A 23,690-nucleotide genomic window follows, 5' to 3' on the forward strand; every position below is an offset into this window, starting at 1 on the left:
GTGGAAACCATGTGTTTCCCAGAGGAAGAGCCAACAGCAATCCTGTCTGGGTGTTTTGCATAAATTAACTATTCTGCACAACAACCCCAACAGGTGTTACTATATTTACTATTATAGTCATTGTTACCGTTAAGAATTATTACCTCAGGAAACCAAGGTACAGAGAGGTTGAGTAACTGCCATAGAACACACAGCTGGTAAACAGCAGAGATGGAGCTGAGATTTATTCACTCTAGCTTCAATCTAGCTTTTGCAATCTGGCTATTGCAATAGCATTGCTATTTGCAATAAAATAGCAATGAAGCTATTCAATCTAGCTTCAGACCCAATATCTTCCTATTCTGTTATTTTGCCTATTCACTTCAGAGGGAAGAAAGCATGGTGTAGGGCTATGAGAAAGAAACCTGGACAGTTTCTCCTGCAAAGATCCAAGGCCTGGGCTGAGGAGCCCGTGGAAAGATTGGTCCAATGTCATGGAAATCTGGAATAAGAAATACCACCACCCATTTAAATCTCACTGAAGATATCTGAAAAGGAATGTTCCATTTTAACTTCTTTTTTTCTTCCATCTTTATTTACTTAAAGTAGAATTAGATGAAGCCAAGAAAAGCATGAAAGAACAATGAGGTCCCATTTTCACCTATTAAATATTTAAGCAGCAGTGTAATAGTCATGCTGATAATGGTGGGGAGATGGCTTGCTTCTAAATGCTGGTAACAGGACAAATCCAACCAGTGAAAAAATTATTTGGCCATGAGGGTCAAGAGCTTTAAAAGCTTTCTTTAACTTTGACCTGATCACCCCACTCTTTAGAAACAGCTCATGAAATCACAAAATAAAACCTAGGTAGTGCCATGTGTAAGAGACATATCTAAAATAGTGCTCCTCAGACAGATTGAAAGGAGAAGAGAAGGAAAAAATAGAAAACAGAACAAATATCACACATGCAAATACAGGTAACAACAACAACAAAAAAGAGTTATGATTTTAATATCAGACACAGCTGAATTCACAGAAAATCAGAAAACAAGCCACAGGAGAAAATGTTGTAATGATAAAGGCTGAGAGCCACAGTGAAGATGTGTCATAAATATTTATGCACCAAAATAAAGTATCAGAATTTATAATGCAAAAAAAGAAGAAGTACCTGGAGACATGGACAGAAATATAGTAAGAGTAGAAAATTCTCACTTACCTCTCTTAGTCCATGATCAATAAATCACACAATAAGGAAGGATATGGAGGACTTGATTTGTTAACTTAGTAAGACAAATCAAATTAAAAGATATCAAGCTCCATACCTTGAAAACCTAGAATATACTCTTGTTAGTGCCTGTTGATCATTAACAAATGACCACATGACAGGCTGAGAAAAACAAACGAACGAAATCTCAGTACATTTCAAAGTAGGATGAATATAGATAACATTCTCTAATCACAATGCAGTAAAACTAGAAAGTAATAGCAAAATCTGAGACTGAAAAGCAATAGAAAAGTTGAAAATTAAATAAAAAGAAACAAACTAAAAGTTACGTCTGAATGGAATATTATTCAGTCTTTAAAATGAAGGAAACTCTGACATATGCTGTGATATGACATGATGAACCTCGAAGACACTGTGCTGAAATAAGCCAGTCACAAAAACACAAATACGGAATGATTTCACTTACATGAGGTATTCAAAATAGTCAAATTAATAGAGACATGTGTAATGGTTGTTTCCAGGGGCTGAGAGGAGTAGGGAATGGGGAGTTGTTTAATGGGTATAGAGTTTCAATTTTGCAAAATGCAAAAGTTTATCTTATATATTGCAAAACATTGTGAACATACTAAACACTACTGAACTGTGCATTTGAAAAGGGGTGCGATGATAAATTTTGTAATACATGTATATTTTAAGAAATTTTCTCTTTGTTAATTCTCAAAGTATAAAATATCTTTTAGAGGGAAAAAAAGAAAAAGAATAATTCCCAAGGAAATAGTGCAAAAGACAATTCAAAGGAATGAGCATTTTTGTGGTTCTCAGCTAAGTTTCACATAATCTTCAGGGGAGGATTTAGAGGGATAAACAGGAACAAGCTCTGAAACTGACGCATTGACATGGCTCAAAAAAACGTTGGTTTTCTGCCTGCACTTATTCAACAAGCATTCGCGCCAGGCCCTATATTAGGCCCTGGAAAGACCAAAAAGAGTTCGTCTGTCCTCAGTGAGGGCGGCCTGCAGGGAGGCAGGCCTAGGGGAGACATGTACTTCATGAACTACAGTCAGGCTGGACCGTGCCTGAGGGCTCCAGGAAGGGGCTCCAGGAAGGGGAGGAGGAGGAGCAGGAGGCCCTACCAGGGCCAGGACGTGGGAGCTGGCCTCTCAAAGAAGGCTGAAATTTCACCAGAGGAAAAGTGCTGTGAAGGGCAATGTAGGCGGAGGAAACTGCAGTACAAAGGCCCAGAGAACAAGACTAAAAATTCCGTTCAGCCCCACCAGGTACTTCCAAGCAGATGGAGAAGGAGAAAAAGAAGTATGAACAGCCAAGGGTGGGTCCTTCTCCTCTCTGAAGTTAACCCCCTGCTCACCTGGATTTCTGGTTGTGGCCCCCTCGAGGTGATCATAGTTAAGTCATCTCACCTCTCATCAACAAAATGCAGCTTCCTCATCAACAAAATGCCACCTGGGTTCATGGGGATCAAATGAGACACAGTATGTTAAGAGTTTGGAGCCTCACACACATTCAGCCACAAGAACCATTAGTGCACATTTTTTAAGATGAAGGAGCATTCTCCAACTCACCTGTATCCCTTATTCTCTTAGGAGGCTTTGTTGGGCTCAATTCTTTCTTTCCTGAAGTTTCTTCCAAGATTCCCTCTACACACTTACACATAAGTTATCAGCTCCCCAAGGAAAGAGAGAAAGTTGACTCTTCCTGCTCTCTCCGGGACCTGACACTCGCCAAATAGAATGGCCTCCTTAGCTTCTGGTGGTCTGATCCGAGTCACAGCCACTCCATGGTGCCAACCACGGTGCCACGAATGGTTGGAGCCCCAGCGAACATTACAGGGGTGGCCACATCTTCTATCTTCTGGTGTTTGGGGTTTTGTCTCCTGTACATGGCAGGCAGCATCCTTTGAACTTGGAAACTTAGTTTATTTGTTAACTCATTGACATGTCAACAAACAATGGCAAAGTTTTGTTGACACGTCAATGAGTTAACAATGGCAAAGTTTGCATTAGTGCCAAATGCAGTGAGGTCCAGGACAAAGGAGCACCTAGGCTTCACAGAGAAGCAGCATGAACTGGGCTTGGAGTCAAGAAAGGACAAAGGGGTTAAGAAAAAGAATACAGTTAAGGAGGAGAGCTTGGGGCCACTTGCAACAGTTGCAAGGTTGACCAACTCTTTTTCCTAAGGCCATGCCTGGTGGCAGGGACACAGCCTCTATTAACCTCCTCCAGAGGGTTCTTTGCAAATCCTCCTCTCACTGCCTCAGCCCTCTTGGCCTTTCATCATTGGCCAGAGCTTTTTCCCTAAGGAGAACAGAGTGCTGCCAGAGTCCCAGAGTGAGTGGTGATGCAGCAGAGATTACGATCTAACTGAGTTACAGTCCTAGCTTTTCTATTCTTAACTCTTAGGCTTTTATGGAGCTCTGGGAGTTGAGCTGCCTTTTAAAAGGCCAAAGGCATGGTGGGTACAACTTACTCACCATTAGGGAAAAAAATTAAGTTAGAGCTCCGAGTCATGGCTGAGATTAGAATAAATTCCAGATGGCTGAAACCTTTGAATGTAAAACGTAAAATCATCAAAATAGTAAAAGAAGAAGATAGATGAATATTTATTAATATCATTTTGGAGTGGAAGGGAGTAGAGAAGACCATTCTAACTTCAACATCAAAGGCAGATAATAAAGAACAAATTGACACTGTTTTTAAAAAAATCATGCAAAGAAGTCTGGCACAAAAGTAGAAATGTTAAGAAAGAACTTGAATTTCAAAATTTCAGCGTTACTGGAACCTGGGCCATTCCTTGGGATTGTTGATTTGGAAACTGCATTTGAAGTATCTAATGAAATTTCCCCCTTCCTTATCCTCACACCTACACTGATCACCCAGCTATGGGGGAGATTCACCTCAAACCAGGCTCTTTGGCCAGAGGTAAGGTCTTGTTCCAAACCTCTCTGCTTTATGGCTTTCAGTGTTCTCATTTGTAAGATGGAAACAATAATTATACCTACTTCATAGGTTTCTGGGAATTAAATAGGGTTCTGTGTCAAGTACTTTTCTCACTGCCTTCACACAATAAGGAGCCAATAAATGTTACTGTTGATAATAATGTGGTTGTTGATGTAGGTGCTGAGAATGAAGAAGGAGGTCATGTTTATTCAGCACCTACTGTGCACACAACAAGGCTGAGTCTTAACGGGACTTGGAGGATTTCATTTAGTTATTTTTATTACTTAATAAAAAACACCTCATGTTGGCATAGAAAAAAAGTGGGGAATCCATGGAAGATGGATCCAGAAATTCTACCATCCTATTTTATAGGAATTTCAGAAAGGGAGAACAGAGGGAATGGAAGGGGAATAATTAAAAAATAAAGCAATGACATATTGTTTCCTAGAAGTGAATAAGGAATAAGGAATAAGCTTTCACAGTGAAATAGCCCACTGAGCACGAAGAATAACTTTTTTAAAAAAAGACCTACACCTGGATTCAGTCAACTCAACATTCAGGAAACTAAGATCATGATATCTGGTCCCATCACTTTATGACAAATAGATGGGGGAAAAGTTGAAACAGTGACAGATTTTGTTTTCTTGGACTCCAAAGTCACTGTGGACGATGACTGCAGCAATGAAATTAAAAAATGCTTACTCCTTGGATGGAAAGCTATGACAGACCTAGATGATGTATTAAAAAGCAGAGACATTACCTTACAAACAAAGTTTCATATAGTCAAAGCTATGGTTTTCCAGCAGTCATGTATGGATGTTAGAGTTGGACCGTAAGGAATGCTGAGTGCTAAAAAATTGATGCTTTCTAACTGTGGTGCTGGAGAAGACTCTTAAGAGTCCCTTGGACAGCAAAGAGATCAAACCAATCAATCCTAAAGGAAATCAACCCTGGATATTCATTGGAAAGACTGATGATGCTGAAGCTGAAGCTCCAATATTTGACCAACTGTTGCAAAGAGCCTACTCATTGGAAAAGACCCTGATGCTGGGAAAGATTGAGGGCAGGAGGAGAAGAGGGCGACAGAGAATAAGGTGGCTGGATGGCATCACTGACTCAATGGATATGAGTTTGAGCTAGCTCCAGCAGATAGTGAAGGACAGGGAAGCCTGGCGTGCTGCAGTCCACTGGGTTGCAAACAGTCAGACATGACTTAGCAACCGAACAACAGCAGCAACACCTGGATTAATTATGATGAAATTTCAAAATACCAAGCATAAAGGAAATGCCAAGCAATTTCATTCCATTTCCTTACATCTGTAAGTGCATATTTCTAGGAGGACCCAGAACAAATATCCAGTTCTCAAAAGAGCAACCAAAAAGCAAGTTGAAGAACCACTCTCTCCAAGAAGGCAATGCCTTCAAAGGGGTAGGGGGGCTGGTTGGAGGGGCTTGACCCCTAAGCAAGACCTTCCCTCAAAGGTTGTTCCACATCTGGATCTTTAATTTTAAAATACCACGTTGGCATATGGGGGAAAAAAGAAAAAGAAAGGTTAGGAAGCCTGGAGGGTGGGTCCAAAATTTTTGCCATCCTATTTAATAGGAATTCCAGAATAAGAGAAAAGAAGGAGTAGTCCCTTTCACTCCATTTTCTTGCATATTTGGAGAAGGAAAATTTTAACCAAGCTCAAAACCAGCCTGCCCTTAACTCAGACAGCATATTATTATACTTTCTTCTCTCTCAGAGGAACATCTGCAAAGGTTTTCCTCCAGGAATGTGCCTGAGTTTAAAAAGTCTCTGTGGCATTTGCTACTCTGAAAATCTAGCTGAAGAAATGCGGCAGAGGGCGGGTCCTGAGAGCCCACTGCAGCCTTACAGCTTTGGAAACGTGGAGATGTCCTGATCAGGTACAAGCCCCATCGGGGTGGCTGGAGACTTGGGTGGGAGACTCAGCTCCACTACTTCCAACTGTGTGATCCAGGCAGATCCCCTTTACTTTCTGAGCCTCTGTGTCCTGTTCATCGAAGTGGGAACACATTTGTTCTGCTTCCCAGGGTAATTCTGATGCTAAGATGGTAAAATATGAAGGCGCACTGATTCAGCAAGCTCTAAACCAAGGGTCACATGTGCAGATGCCTTCAAGGACACTCAGGTAAGCGAATTTGTGAAGTGGCCAGCTTAACATACTAGGGAATGGTGGAGACACTGACCTAACAAACACTCCTGGAAGCCAAATTTGGCCCTGAATCACCAGGTTGTGATCTTGCTCCAAACAGAAATAAGGATACTTAGAACAAAGCAGCTCTCAAAACTGATGTAAAATAAAATTCTTATTTATTTATTTATTTTCTTTGCCCTATTATGGGTTCATTTGTGTCATCTTCTCTCAATAAATAAATTAATTAATAGTAAGTGGAAGTCCTGGGACTTTCCTGGTGGTCCAGTAGTTAAGAATCTGCCTTGTAGTGCAAAGGACACAAGTTTGATCCCTGGTCAGGGAACTAAGATCCCACATGCCTCAGAGCAATTAAGCCCACACATCACAACTAGAGAGTCTGTGCACCACAGTGAAAAAGCCCGTATGCTGAAACTAAGACCCGATGCAGCCAAATAAAGAAGTAAATAATTTTTTTTTAAGTAAGTGGAATTCCTAACCCCAAGAATGTGACCTTATTTGGAAATAGGGTCATTGCAGATGTAATTACTTAAGATGAGTTCATACTGGAGTAAGATTGGCCACTAATCTGACTGGTGTCCTTAGAAGGAGGCAGTCACGTGAAGACAGAAAGACTCAGGGAGAAGCCCACTTTAAGATGCAGGCAGAGAGGGTAGCGATGCACCCAACTATGAGCCAAGGAGTGCCAGGATTGCAGGCCAGTGGGGGAAACAAGGGAATAAATTCTCACTCAGAACCTCAAAGGGAGCTAATCTCACCCTCACCTTGATTCCACACTTCTAGCCTCCAGAACTGTGAGAAAATAGATTTCTTCTGTTCTAACTCACCTGGTTTGTGAGACGTTGTTATGGCAACCTGAGGAAACAAATACACTCCCCTAGACGGAACTATATTTTATAAGAGGTCTAAATTTCTGATTTTCGTCGCGAGTCAGTGACTCTCCCAGCTTAAGCGCTCACAGGGTCAAGGCCTAGGGTGAGGTGTGGCAGGTGTGGCAGGGCCCCCCGCTTCCGGGGGCAATCAGTCTCCAGTTCCTGCAAGGGCTGATCCTAACAGCAGGTGCCTGCTTAAGAGGTGGGCACCTCTGGCTATGCCAGACTGTGTGACAGTAGTCCTGCTGGAATCCTTGATCTAAAGTCTTTGAATGGTGCTGTGAAGCTGGCTTCCCAGGTGGCATTAGTAGTAAAGAACCTGCCTGACGATATACAGAAGATGTAAGAGACTCCGATTTGATCCCCAGGTCACAGGTTAAATCCCTGGGTCGGGAAGATCTTCTGGAGGAGGGCATGGCAGCCCACTTCAGTATTCTTGCCTGGAGAATCCCATGGACAGAGGCGCCTATCGGGCTATAGTCCCTGGGGTCACAAAGAGTCGGACATGAATGAAGTGACTTAGCACACTTGCACTCCTCTAAGGCCTACATATCCGCCCCCCCAACCCCCAACCCTTCACCTCTCCCTATTAAGATGGCATTTAATCCTGAATTCTTAAGCCACCTTAGGAAATTTTATTTATTTTTTCCCTGGGTATCTCCCATGTATGTATGAGAGAGACAGATTAACAAACTTCTGTTTGCTTTGCTCTTGTTAATCTGTGTTCTATTACGAGTCTCAGACAGGAATTCAGAAGGGTACAGAGAAAATTATTTTCCCTCTTCTACAGTTTCTGAGGATGAGAAGGGACCACTGAGCCACCCTCCTCAGATGGAATCCTAGGAAAATTGGCAGAAGGGTAAGACTTCATCCCAAAGTCGGTGCTCCTGGAACTCTCTGTATGGCTCAGTTAAGAGAGAAAGGCAAAATTTTATGCGAGCCCTTCCTTTCTAATTTCAAATTAGCAGGAGAAAAACACTACTGAAGTTCTTTGGGCCTTCCCTGGTTGCCCAGTGGTTAAGACTCCTCTTTGCAACACAGGGGACTCAGGTTTGAACCCTAGTAAGGGAACTAGAGCTCACATACCACAGCTAAAGATCCTGTGTTCCTCAACTAAGATCCAGCGTAGCCCCCCCAAAAAAGAATTCATTCTCTGAATTGTGACTCTTACGAATTTTATTTTTGGGGTACACTTTGATCAGAAAGATCCCCTGGAGGAGGGCATGGCAACCTATTCCAGTATTTTCTTGCCTGGAAAATTCCATGATAGAGGAGCCTGGCAGGCTACAGTCCATGGGGTTGCAAAAAGTCGGACATGACTGAACAACTAACACAACACTTTGGTTATCTATCCTTTCCCTCCCAGAAACAGCTATTACTTTTTTATTTGTCTCATGTTGTGTCCTGACACCTCAGCTTGAAGGCAGGCTATTGGTTCTTGTGTGTACAGGTGGCTCAACCATCAGGTTGGGGGGCCCCAAGAATGTAGCCAGACGGGAATGTGGGCCGCACCCCATGTGCAGCTCTCCTGCTGACTGTTGCCGCTTGCAGGGGAGTTAGGCCTTTTTTTCTTTCCGTGATCTTTGTATTTCTGGGTCTTAGGAGAGTTGCACCTTTTGTACCCTTTTTCAGGACAGCTCTGTGTCCATAGTGAAGTCATGAAAGGTCTGGTTTCAAGTCACTTGGTAGTTATACCTTGGTTTGAAAGAAAAGGCAAAGAGATAATTTTTAAAAAGCAACTCAATATTGCCAGAAATATTTACTGTTTGTACTTGCTGAAATATGATAAAATAAGATATTGAAAGAATTTTTTAAAAAAGAACTCTATGGTTAGAAGGTGCTTCCCAGGTGGCTCAGTGGTAAAGGAATCCACCTGCCAAGGCATGAGATGTGGGTTCAGTCCCTGGGTAGGGAAGATCCCCTAGAGAAGGAAATGGCAACTCTTGCCTGGGAAATCAATCCCATGGACAGAAGAGCCTGGTGGGCTACAGTCCATGGGGTCACAAAGAGTCAGACACGCCTTAGCAACTAAACAATGGTCAGAAGATGCCCTTCCTAATTGGAAGCTGATATTCAGACTTTAAAGAAGTTTGTTTGTTTGTTTGTTTTAAGACTTCTCTGTCCTCTCTATTTGACAGTGTTCCTCCCGGGACTTTCCAGTCAACTGAAACCCTCTTCTCAAAGCTGTGCTGATTACATTCTCCACCAATTTTGTCCACTTCCTTTTTTTTTAATTAAATTTTTATTTATTTCTTTATTTATTTTTGGCTGCACTGGCTCTTCATTGCTGTGTGCCAGCTTTCTCTAGTTTCAAAGAGCAGGGGCTACTCTCTAGTTGCAGTGCGCAGGCTTCTCATTTCAGTGGCTCCTCTGGTTGCAGAGCACAGGCTCTAGGTGCACAGGCTTCGGTAGTTGTGGTACATGGGCTCAGTAGTTGCGGTACACGGGCTCAGTAGTTGTGACATGTGGACTTAGTTGACTTGCAGCACTTGGGATCTTAGTACCCGTACCAGGGGTTGAACCTGTGTCTCCTGCACTGGTAGCAGATTCTGAGCCAGTGGGCCACCAGGGAAATCCCTCCACTTCCTTTTTGTCAGCATGATTTTACTGCAGATAATTTGAAACTTCATTGGGAAAACTTAGCATCTCACCAAACTGACTCCTCTAAGACCCTTTCCTTTCCATGTTCTCTGCTCCTCCTTCCTCCTTTTGCCACCTTGCATCTTCCGTTCAGCTCCCTTGAATCCTATACAAAGCCCCATCAACTCCTACCTCCTCCAGCCTTCTGTCCACCCTACCAGACCTTTTTCTTCCCACTTTGGCCCCTCAACTCCCTACAGACCCTTGAACTTAAGGTCCCTTACCCCACATCAGGGGCTTTCAAGGGGTTCAAACACCCCTCAAAGCAACTACGGAAAAGGAACTAGGAGCTTTTGGAATCTGAGAAAGTGAAATCTCTTAAAAGTCTTCTCCTTGAATACAAGTGAAAACCTTAGCCAAGTAGTGGGTAATCAACTTATTAATCTGCCAGAAACACAATTTGGATCCAACTATTCTTTTGTGAATTAATATACCTAACATATGGCTAAAATTTTTAAATAAAAGCTGTAAGATTTCAGTTTGTATTTGTCTTGTGTAGGGGACTGGAATGCAAAAGGAGGAAGTCAAGAAACACCTGGAGTAACAGGCAAATTTGGCCTTGGAATACGGAATGAAGCAGGGCAAAGACTAATAGAGTTTTGCCAAGAAAATGCACTGGTCATAACAAACACCCTCTTCCAACAACACAAGAGAAGACTCTACACATGGACATCACCAGATGGTCAACACCGAAATCAGATTGATTATATTCTTTTCAGCCAAAGATGGAGAAGCTCTATACAGTCAGCAAAAACAAGACCAGGAGCTGACTGTGGCTCAGACCATGAACTCCTTATTGCCAAATTCAGACTTAAATTGAAGAAAGTAGGGAAAACCACTATACCATTCAGGTATGACCTAAATCAAATCCCTTATGATTATACAGTGGATGTGAGAAATAGATTTAAGGGCCTAGATCTGATAGATAGAGTGCCTGATGAACTATGGAATGAGGTTTGTAACATTGTCCAGGAGACAGGGATCAAGACCATCCCCATGGAAAAGAAATGCAAAAAAGCAAAATGGCTGTCTGGGGAGGCCTTACAAATAGCTGTGAAAAGAGAAGCGAAAAGCAACAGAGAAAAGGAAAGATATAAACATCTGAATGCAGAGTTCCAAAGAATAGCAAGAAGAGATAAGACAGCCTTCTTCAGTGATCAATGCAAAGAAATAGAGGAAGACAACAGAATGGGAAGACTAGAGATCTCTTCAAGAAAATCAGAGATACCAAGGGAATATTTCATGCAAAGATGGGCTCAATAAAGGACAGAAATGGTATGGACCTAACAGAAGCAGAAGATATTAAGAAGAGATGGCAAGAATACACAGAAGAACTGTACAAAAAAGATCTTCACGACCCAGATAATCACGATGGTGTGATCACTGACCTAGAGCCAGACATCCTGGAATGTGAAGTCAAGTGGGCCTTAGAAAGCATCACTACGAGCAAAGCTAGTGGAGGTGATAGAATTCCAGTGGAGCTATTCCAAATCCTGAAAGATGATGCTGTGCAAGTGCTGCACTCAATATGCCAGCAAATTTGGAAAACTCAGCAGTGGCCACAGGACTGGAAAAGATCAGTTTGCATTCCAATCCCAAAGAAAGGCAATGCCAAAGAATGCTCAAACTACTGCACAATTGCACTCATCTCACATGCTAGTAAAGTAATGCTCAAAATTCTCCAAGGCAGGCTTCAGCAATATGTGAACCGTGAACTTCCTGATGTTCAAGCTCGTTTTAGAAAAGACAGAGGAACCAGAGATCAAATTGCCAACATCCGCTGGATCATGGAAAAAGCAAGAGAGTTCCAGAAAAACATCTATTTCTGCTTTATTGACTATACCAAAGCCTTTGACTGTGCGGATCACAATAAACTGTGGGAAATTCTGAAAGAGATGGGAATACCAGACCACCTGAGCTGCCTCTTGAGAAATTTGTATGCAGGTCAGGAAGCAACAGTTAGAACTGGACATGGAACAACAGACTGGTTCCAAATAGGAAAAGGAGTACGTCAAGGCTGTATATTGTCACCCTGTTTATTTAACTTCTATGCAGAATACATCATGAGAAACGCTGGACTGGAAGAAACACAAGCTGGAATCAAGATTGCCGGGAGAAATATCGATAACCTCAGATATGCAGATGACACCACCCTTATGGCAGAAAGTGAAGAGAAACTAAAAAGCCTCTTGATGAAGGTGAAAGTGGAGAGTGAAAAGTTGGCTTAAAGCTCAACATTCAGAAAACGAAGATCATGGCATCCCATCACTTCATGGGAAATAGATGGGGAAACAGTGGAAACAGTGTCAGACTTTATTATTCTGGGCTCCAAAATCACTGCAGATGGTGACTGCAGCCATGAAATTAAAAGACGCTTACTCCTTGGAAGGAAAGTTATGACCAACCTAGATAGCATGGAGAAGGCAATGGCACCCCACTCCAGTACTTTTGCCTGGAGAATCCCATGGATGGAGGAGCCTGGTAGGCTGCAGTCCATGGGGTCGCTAAGAGTCGGACACGACTGAGCGACTTCACTTTCACTCTTCACTTTCATGCATTGGTGAAGGAAATGGCAACCCACTCCAGTGTTCTTGCCTGGAGAATCCCAGGAATGGGGGAGCCTGGTAGGCTGCTGTCTATGGGGTCGCACAGAGTCGGACACGACTGAAGTGTCTTAGTAGTAGTAGTAGATAGCATATTCAAAAGCAGAGATGTTACTTTGCCAACAAAGGTCTGGCTAGTCAAGGCTATGGTTTTTCCTGTGGTCATGTATGGATGTGAGAGTTGGACTGTGAAGAAGGCTGAGCACTGAAGAATTGATGCTTTTGAACTGTGGTGTTGGAGAAGACTCTTGAGAGTCCCTTGGACTGCAAGGAGATCCAACCAGTCCATTCTGAAGGAGATCAGCCCTGGGATTTCTTTGGAAGGAATGATGCTAAAGCTGAAACTCCAGTACTTTGGCCACCTCATGTGAAGAGTTGACTCATTGGAAAAGACTCTGATGCTGGGAGGGATTGGGGGCAGGAGGAGAAAGGGACGACAGAGGATGAGATGGCTGGATGGCATCACTGACTCGATGGATGTGAGTCTGAGTGAACTCCAGGAGTTGGTGATGGACAGAGAGGCCTGGCGTGCTGCGATTCATTCGGTCGCAAAGAGTCGGACATGACTGAGCGACTGATCTGATCTGATCTGATCTGTGTGTTTATGTATGCCTATACTGCTTAGTCAGTAAGTTGCATCCCACTCTTTGCAACCCTATGGACTATAGCCCATGAGGCTTCTCTGTCCCTGGGATTTCCCAGGCAAGAATACTGGAGTGAATCGCCATGTCCTCCTGCAGGGTATCTTCCCAACCCAGGGATCAAACCCACATCTCCTGCATTGGCAGGCAGATTCTTTACCACTGAGCCACCAGGGCAGCCCCAATTTGTAAAAGACCTGTATTTAATTGGCTTAAAGGAAAATAAATACTTATATAAATTAAGTATTCTCTCAGAGAAATATAGAAACTAACCCCAATGTTTTTCAAGCTCACGTGACAGGTAATCTTTGGCAAATAAGAATATCACTGGTTTAGTGAAACAAAAATAGGAATGTCTTTAGGGTTGTTAGTATCAGATATTATACATATATACAACTTTAGTTCTACCTGGGTTTACTAGTCAGGAAGAAACATAATTTAAAATAATTTAACTTGTATAATATCTCATGAAATTGTCACCACTTATCCAAACATAATTGTTAAGAACAAAGGAATTAACTAAATGTAGATGAAATAAAGTTTATAAATGAACTTTTCAGACTTCCTTGGTACAGTAGATAAGAATCTGCTTGCCAGTGCAGGGGACACAGGTTTGATCCCTGGCCTGGAAAGATTCCACATGCCTCGGAGCAACTAAGACCATGCACCACAACCACTGAGCCCACGCTCTACAGCCCAGAAGCCCCAGCTACTAAGCCCATGTGCTGTAACTTCTGAAGCCCAGGCACCTAGCGCCCGTGCTCCGCAACAACAGAAGTTACCGCAATGAGAAGCCTGGCACAACACACCGAAGAGTAGACCCTGCTCATTGAAACTAGAGAAAGCCATCATGCAGCAACAAAGACCCAGCACAGCCAAAAATTTTTTAAATAAATAAATTTTTAAAAATAAATTATAAATGAACTTTTCAACAATTATGTTTTATAAAATATAAAGTAGTTTATAATAGTTTCCAAAATCTTTTTGGTCCCTTGAAATGTCCACTGAATATCTAGATAATTTCTAAATAATATTCTGAAACTTTGCTAAACATAAGTGTAGCTTTTACATCCTTAAAGTGTCCGGTTCAGGTTAAGGAAGCTGAACTAACTGTTGCAATGGATGATGGAAAACATACAACAAGATGTCAAGAAATCCAAAGCAATATGGATGAAGTCTTTTATAGCATCCTGCAGTACACTGCCAAACATGATTTTAAATCTCAAGTATGCTATTGAAATAGAGAATAAATGAGTGCTTTCTTGCTATATAAATAAAATGCTTGATTTTTACAGATAGAAAACAAGAAAGTCTAATTTGGCTCACTTTTGGTCTCTAATTATAGAGAGAAAAAAAATTGGTTCTAGTAGTAAGCATCCTTTTGCTCCATTAAAAAGTGTACAACGTGGAAGCCTATGATTCTGGATATTATGAAATGACATAGTCACAAGTTCGCCACCTCTAGAGTGTTGGTGTGACAGTTCCAATTGCTTTTCTTAGTTTTTACTAGAAATTAAGGTCTCTAAGAGTTAAAAATTCTAATGCATATTATTAAAAGCAGTAGGAAAAAAACTATGCCAAGTATACAAGGCATGTAGGGTATGATTTTAAGTAATAAAAAGTATGAGGTATGGAGACATATTTTTGTTAAGAAAAAAATGAGAGTGATTTTGTCCTAAAATAGAATAGCTGGTTGTTCCAGAATGAGAAAGACAAGAATAAAGGACAAAGGGGAGAGGTGGAATTGGAGGAAAGTAATCAGAAGGTATGCTTCCCTGGTGGCTCAGAGGTTAAAGTGTCTGCCTGCAATGCGGGAGACCCAGTTTCGATCCCTGGTTTGGGAAGATCCCCTGGAGATGGAAATGGCAACCCACTCCAGTATTCTTGCCTGGAGAATCCCATGGAGGGAGGAGCCTGGTAGGCTACAGTCCACGGGATTGCAAAGAGTCGGACACAACTGAGCTACTTCACTTTCAATCAGAAGGTATAAACTTCCAATTATAAGAGAAACAAATACTAGAGATGTAATGCACAACATAATCAATATAATTAACACTGCTGTAATTATGTGTGAACATTGTTAAGGAAATAATTTCTTATGATTCATGTTGTTTTATCAGATCTTTGATTACTTAAGGAAATAAGTCTTCTCCAGTTACTGTGTTATCACTTATTTGTGGAATCTAAAAAATAAACTACTGAATACAACAAAAAAAGAAACAGGCTCACACATTAGAGACCAAACCAGTGGGGTTAGGGAAAGGGGGACAGAACATGATAGGGGTAGAGGGTTAAGAGGTACAAACTACTATATGTAAAATGTTACAACGATACATCGTATAGCATAGGAAATATGGCCAATATTTTAAAATAATTGTAAATGGAGTATAACCTTTAAAATTTGTGAATTACTATGTTTTACACATGAAATTTACATAATATTGTAAATCAGCTATGCCTCAACACAAGTAAAAGGAAAAGAAAAGCAAATCTTCTATGTTGAAAGAGCTAAATTTCTTTTTACTACTATGTAATTTCCATATTTGCCTTTGAGAGCTTTGTCATTTTGGTTAAATGGATAACTAAGTGTTATTTCACAGTGACCTATGCTACTGTTTAACCAAGTGTTCTGAAATCTTTTGATATATTTGAAAAACTTATTTTTGTAATTCAGTCACTAAGTTGTGTCTGACTTTTTGCAACCCTTGAACTTCAGCACATCAGGCTTCCCTGTCCTTCACTGTCTCCCAGAGTTGGCTCAAATTCATGTCCACTAAGTTGGTAATGCTATCTAACCATCTCATTTTCTGCTGCCCAATTCTTCTTTTGCCTTCAATCTTTCCCACCATCAGGGTCTTTTCCAATGAGTCAGCTCTTCAAACCCAAAGTATTGGAACTTCAACTTCAGCACCAATCCTTTCAATGAATATTTAGTGTAGATTTCCTTTAGGATTGACTGCTTTGATCTCCTTGCAGTCCAGGGGACCCAAGAGTCTTCTCCACAATTCAAAGTTATCAGTTCTTCAGTGCTCAGCCTTCTTTATGGTCCAACTCTCACATCTATATATGACTCCTGGAAAAACCATAGCTTTGACTATACAGACTTTCGTCATTAAAGTGAGGTCTTTGCTTTTTAATATGCTGTCCAGGTTGGTCATAGCTCTCCTTCCAAGGAGCAAGTGTCTTTTAATTTCATGGCTGCTGTCACCATATGCAGTGATTTTGAAGCCCAAGGAAATAAAATATGTCACTGTTTTGACTTTTTCCCCATCTATTTGCCATGAAGTGATGAAACTGGATGCCATGATCTTAGTTTTTTAAATTTTGAGTTTTAAGTTAGCTTTTTCACTCTCCTCTTTCACCTTCATCAAGAGGCTCTTTAGTTCTTCTTCGTTTTCTGCCATTAGAATGGTATCATCTGCATATCTGAGGTTGTTGATATTTCTCCCAGCAATATTGATTCTAGCTTGTGATTCATCCAGCCCAGCATTTTGCATGATGTACTCTGCATATAAGTTAAAATGCAGCCTTGTATTGGGAAATACTCCTTTTCCAATTTGGAACCAGTCTGTTGTTCCATCTAACTGTTGCTTCTTGACCTACATACAGGTTTCTCAGAGGCAGGTAAGGTGGCCTGGTAGTCCCATCTCGTTAAGAATTTCCCACAGTTTGTTGTGATCCACACAATCAAATGCTTTAGTTAGTCAATGATGCGTAATTAGATGTTTTTCAGAAATTCCCTTGCTTTCTCTATGATCCAACAGATGTTGGCAATTTGATCTCTGGTTCCTCTCCCTTTTCTAAACTCAGCCTGCACATCTGGAAGTTCTCGGTTCACATGCTGCTGAAGTCTAGCTTGAAGGATTTTGAGCATAATATTACTAGCCAGTGAAATGAGTGCAACTGTATAGTAGCTTGTACGTTCTTTGGCACTGTCCTTCTTTGGGATTGGAATGAAAACTGACCTTTTCCAGTGCACTAGCCTTGTTTGTAGTAATGCTTTCTAAGACCCACTTGACTTCAGATTACAGGATGTCTGGCTCTAGGTGAGTGACCACACCATCATGATTATCTGGGTCATTTTTGTACAGTTTCTCTGTGTATTCTTGCTGCCTCTTTTTAATCTCTTAAAAAGTTTGGAAAACTTACCAAAAATCAAATTCTAAATGAAGTCTTTTTGACCTTGAACTAACTTTGGGATTTCCCAGAGGGCCCCTGATTATTTAACTTATATGCAGAGTACATCATGTGAAATGCTGGACTGGGTGAAGCACAATCTAGAATCAAGATTGCAGGGAGAAATAGCAGTAACTTCAGATACACAAATGACACCACCCTAATGGCAGAAAGTGAAGAGGAATTAAAGAGCCTCTTGATGAAGGTGAAAGAAGAAAGTAAAAAAGCTGGCTTAAAACTCAACATTCAAAAAACTAAGATCATGGCATCGGGTTCCATCACTCCATTGCAAGTAGATGGAGAAACGATGGAAACAGTGACTTAATTTTCTTGGGCTCCAAAATCACTACGGACAGTAACTGCTACTATGAAATTAAAAGATGCTTACTCCTTAGAAGAAAAGCTATGACAGACCTAGTCAATGTATTGAAAAGCACAGACATTACTTTGCCAACAAAGGTCCATATAGTCAAAGCTATGGTTTTTCCTGTAGTACATGTACAGATGTGAGAGCAGGACAATAAAAAAGGCTGAGTGCCAAAGAATCAATGCCTTTGAACTGTGATGCTAGAGAAGACTCTTGAGAGTTCCTTGGACTGCAAGGAAATCAAACCAATCAATCCTAAAGGAAATCAGCCCTGAATATTCATTGGAAGGACAGGTGGTGAAGCTGAAGCTCCAATACTTTGTCCACCAGGTGTGAAGAGCCAAGTCATTAGAAAAGACCCTGATGCTGGGAAAGATTAAAGGCAGGAGGAGAAGGGGACAACAGAGGGTGAGCTGGTAGGATGGCATCACCAACTCAATGAACATGAGTTTAAGCAAACTCTGAGAGATAGTGAAGGACAGAGAAGCCTGGCGTTCTGCAGTCTGTGGGGTTACAAAGAGTCAGGCACGACTGAGTGACTTAACAACTAAAGGGCTGGGGCTGGAACTTTTCAAAAGATTGTTCTCTCTCCTTATAAAAAGGAGATGTTAAGCTAATTAGGCTTATGCCCTATGTTAATTTACATGGGAAATATTGTCAAGTAAAAAGTAATGTTTAACTCTGAAAGAGACTCACAGTCTTAGATAATGAACTTATGATGGCTGGGGGGGAAGATGGGGTGAAGGGATAGCTAGGGAGTCTGGGATGGACATGTACACACTGCTATATTTAAAATAGATAACCAACAAGGACCTATTGTATAGTATAGCACCTAGAAGCTCTCTGCTCAGCGTTATGTGGCAGTCTAGATGGGAGGGGAATTTGGGGGAGAATGGAGAAGGAAATGGCAACCCACTCTAGTATTCTTGCCTGGAGAATCCCATGGTCAGAAGAGCCTAGTGGGGTGCTGTCCATAAGGTCATACAGTCAGACACAACTGAAACGACTTAGAATGAACACATGCATTGGAGAAGGAAATGGCAACCCACTCCAGTGTTCTTGCCTGGAGAATCCCAGGGACGGGGGAGCCTGGTGGGCTGCCGTCTATGGGGTTGCACAGAGTCGGACATGACTGAAGTGACTTAGCAGCAGCAGCAGGATACGTGTATATGTATCCTTTTACTGTTCATCTGAAACTCACAACATTGTTAATTGGCTATATGCCAATAAAAAATAGAGTTCTTCTCTTTTTTTAAGGAAGTAACGTTTAACCTTCCTGTTATATTTGTAAGGATGTATATTATTAGTGTGTGTTCCAGAAAGTATATGAAATTCCTAGAATCTGATACATCCTCATACAATGTTATCAGTCATAATTCTAGTTATTATCCTAAACTGTTGTACAACACAGAAATAACCAAATTTCCTTGTCAGTTGTGCTTAAATGAACTTTCATCAAGTTTTTAACCATGGTCGTTTTGTCAGTCACAGACAGTTATTGTTTTACTCTGCTGTTTCCTGAAGGCTTTTGCAAGTACCTATGATGCAAAAACTCTTTGTCTTCAGATTCATGGAAAGGACTCTGATATCTGATAAGATATCAGTTTCCAATAACTTTAAGATCATATCATTAAACTGGGTAAGAATTTCCAAAGCTGTAATGGAAAAACAGAATGATTCATAAAACTGGTAGCTCAAGATCAAGCAAAATAAGATTTAATCATACGGAACTGAATAAACTGATGAGCACACCTACAGTTTGTATTACTTTTTGTTTGAAATTTTGCTAGTTCTTTCATGCTTTGTTTTCTAGATTTAAGAAAGCTTTTAATCCACGCACATATGGACGCCTTATCTTTGAAGGAGGCAGGAGTATACAATGGATTAAAGACAATCTCTTTAACAAGTGGTGCTGGGAAAACTGGTCAACCACTTGCAAAAGAATGAAACTAGAACACTTTCTAACACCATACACAAAAATAAACTCAAAATGGATTAAAGATCTAAACGTAAGACCAGAAACTATAAAACTCCTAGAGGAGAACTTAGGTAAAACACTCTCCGACATACATCACAGCAGGAGCCTCTATGACCCACCTCCCAGAATATTGGAAATAAAAGCAAAAATAAACAAATGGACCTAATTAAACTTAAAAGCTTCTGCACAACAAAGGAAACTATAAGCAAGGTGAAAAGACAGACTTCAGAATGGGAGAAAAATAATAGCAAATGAAGCAACTGACAAACAACTAATCTCAAAAATATACAAGCAACTCCTACAGCTCAATTCCAGAAAAATAAATGACCCAATCAAAAAATGGGCCAAAGAACTAAATAGACATTTCTCCAAAGAAGGCATACAGATGGCTAACAAACACATGAAAAGATGCTCAACATCACTCATTATCAGAGAAATGCAAATCAAAACCACTATGAGGTACCATTTCACGCCAGTCAGAATGGCTACGATCCAAAAGTCTACAAGCAATAAATGCTGGAGAGGCTGTGGAGAAAAGGGAACCCTCTTACACTGTTGGTGGGAATGCAAACTAGTACAGCCACTATGGAGAACAGTGTGGAGATTCCTTAAAAAACTGGGAATAGAACTGCCTTATGACCCAGCAATCCCACTGCTGAGCATACACACCGAGGAAACCAGAATTGAAAGAGACATGTGTACCCCAATGTTCATCACAGCACTGTTTATAATAGCCAGGACATGGAAGCAACCTAGATGTCCATCAGCAGATGAACGGATAAGAAAGCTGTGGTACATATACACAATGGAGTATTACTCAGCCATTAAAAAGAATGCATTTGAGTCAGTTCTAATGAGGTGGATGAAACTGGAGCCTATTATACAGAGTGAAGTAAGCCAGAAAGAAAAACACCAATACAGTATACTAACGCATATATATGGAATTTAGAAAGATGGTAACAATAACCCTTATACGAGACAGCAAAAGAGACACTGATGTATAGAACAGTCTTTTGGACTTTGTGGGAGAGGGAGAGGGTGGGATGATTTGGGAGAATGGCATTGAAACATGTATAATATCATACATGAAATGAGTCGCCAGTCCAGGTTCGATGCATGATACTGGATGCTTGGGGCTGGTGCACTGGGACGACCCAGAGGGATGGTATGGGGAGGGAGGTGGGAGGAAGGTTCAGGATGGGGAACACATGTATACTTGTGGCGGATTCGTTTTTCTATATGGCAAAACCAATACAATATTGTAAAGTTAAAAAATAAAATTAAATTAAAAAAAAAAAAGAAAGCTTTTTTCTCTTAAGCTATCTATGACTTACTGCAGTTTGGTATAGTATACCTTCATAAACAGAATTGAAGCATTTATCTTTTCTCCCTATCTGATCCCTCCAGAATTCATACTCTTAATGTGTATTCTTATTTTCACAGCAACATAGCTATTTGCCTAAGTTGGAGAAGAATCTGTTCTTCTTGTGACAGGACAGAGTTGGAAACAGTTATATTACTAAGGCTTGATTAGGATATCAAATTGGAGAATGATGTATGTAGAATGAGATATGACCAGACATCTTTAAGGAAGTAAGCTTGACTTTACAGAGCCAATGCTTATTAAGCCCCTTCTAAGAAACTTCCTGGTTCCTTGACTTGAGGTTTTCCAGCCTTACCAAGTGAGTAAGGAAGATCACTTCCTACCAGTCCCAGGATTTTTTGGGGGACTTTGAGCAGAGAGGAATTAACCCAAATGTATAGATATGCATGTGAACTCTGACAATGAGTTCTTGGTTTGGCTTCCTAGCCTTGAAAGTCTTTTAAAAGTCCAATCTGAGATTCCTTATGAAAGTTCCAACAAAGCAGATTTTAAAAGCATCTACGTGGTCAATTGTTATTCTTGCTGCTCTTATGTAAATAATCAGGTCAAGTTTTGTGAGCCCAAACTTGTTTTGTGAACAAATTTGCTTTTCTGTGATTATATTTTCTAGAAATGGGAGTGATTGTACAGCAAAAGATTATTTCAGTAGAAAATTATAACACATCTTTGTGGATATGAGGTTCTAGCAAACTGGACTGGATCTTAAATTCTAGTTTTCTCTAATATCTGACTAAAATTCTCCAAACTAATGCTTGCAATTTTCTTTCACCCCTCTGAAAGTCCTAAAAACAAACCTGCCCTTTTCCCAAAACCCTGGAAGCTGAAGCTGGATGACTTGATATAAACCTCAGAGAAATCATCACAACAGATCATGTATGGACAACCTTCATGTCTGTTGCTGTCTAGGTCGCTCAGAAAGTTCACCAGAACACCCAATGACATCATCAAAAATATTAATATTAAACTTCAAAAGGTGCTTCCAGCCCAATATATAGAAATCTTCTCAAGACTGCCCTCTGGACTCAGAAACTGACTTACAGTGTGTTCCAACCATTATTTGTTTTGGTTCCAAAGAAATGCCTCTTATCAAATGCCTGCTTACTTGTACCATATACATTCTAACTTTGGTAGGATCCCACCTGCAATATCACTTCCTGGAATGAGACACAATTGTTTCACTGACCTATTCTCAAGATTAAGAGACTGGTTCAGTGAGATCTACCAACTCAGCTTCTAGACCATGAAACTTGGGGAATTTTCAAAGGTGGGTCATGAGGGTAGCAGAATATGCCACCTCAATAGATGACTGCAGGAGTTCAAGACTGCTGCCAAGCCACTTCAGTCGTGTCCGACTCTGTGCGACCCCATGGACTGCAGCCTACCAGGCTTCTCCGTCCATGGGATTCTCCAGGCAAGAACACTGGAGTGGGTTGCCATTTCCTTCTCCAATGCATGAAAGTGGAAAGTGAAAGTGAAATCACTCAGTCGTGTCTAACTTTTAACGACCCCATGGACTGCAGCCTACCAGGCTCCTCCGTCCATGGGATTTTCTGGGCAACAGTACCGGAGTGGGGTGCCATTGCCTTCTCCAGGAGTTCAAGACATGCCATTCCAAAATATGCTGCTTTGGTGTACTAACTGTTTGGAGCTGTAGGCACTTGAAAAGTGGCAAATGCAGGTAGAGCTTTCTCTGAATCCCACTTATCTGCCTAAAGATAGATCCTCCAAAAGGAACTCATTTATCATAAATATCCTCCCTAGAGGCATCATTAACCCAGGGAGATTGACTTATCACAGGAGAAGAGGCTAGAAGTTGACACAACACGCAGACAAACTTGGTCACAAACTATCATATCTTCCATCTAGTCTTTGAAGAACCCATTCATCTTTCCTAAAAATCATTTTCTCTTCCCTGAGAGTCCTAAATGGAGAAGACAATGGCACCCCATTCCAGTACTCTTGCTTGGAAAATCCCATGGATGGAGGAGCCTGGTAGGCTGCAGTCCATGGGGTCACTAAGAGTCTGACACGACTGAGCCACTTAGCAGCAGCAGCAGCAGCAGAGAGTCCTAACATCCTCACTCTTCTTTCTCTACTAAGATGGTATTTAATCCTGAATTCTAAGCCAACTCAGAGAGTTACTAATTTTCCCTTGGACATCGCCCATATATGCACAAGGTATACATGTTAGTAGACTTCTCTTTGCTTTTCTCTTGTTAATCTGTGTTTTACTGCAGAGATCTAAGCAAAGAACTCAGAAAGGTAGAGGGGAAATTATTTTTCTTCCTTTGGAAGGCTTACAAATTGGAGTTCTCTTTCTCCCTCCTGCCTCATCCACTCCCACGCATGTGTGTGTGTGCTAAGTTGCTTCAGTTGTGTCCAACTCTTTGCAACCCTATGAACTGTGGCCTGCCAGACTCCTCTGTCCTTGGGATTCTCCAAGCAAGAATACTGGAGTGGGTTGCTGTGCCCTCCAGGGGATCTTCCCAGCTCAGGGATCAAACCCACAAATCCTGCATTGCAGGCAGATTCTTTACTGCTGAGCCACCGGGGAAGTCCTCACCCACTCCCGTCTATCAGTAAGTCAGTAAATTCTCTATCCTAGGTGCTAAGGATTAAGAATTGAATAAGATACCAAAGATGGTGGTGGGCGGAGACAGATTCATTTTTTAAAGATCAATTACCATACAGTGT

This window comes from Bos taurus, chromosome 8 (genome assembly GCF_002263795.3).
Source record: "Bos taurus isolate L1 Dominette 01449 registration number 42190680 breed Hereford chromosome 8, ARS-UCD2.0, whole genome shotgun sequence".
Classification (NCBI taxonomy): domain Eukaryota; kingdom Metazoa; phylum Chordata; class Mammalia; order Artiodactyla; family Bovidae; genus Bos; species Bos taurus.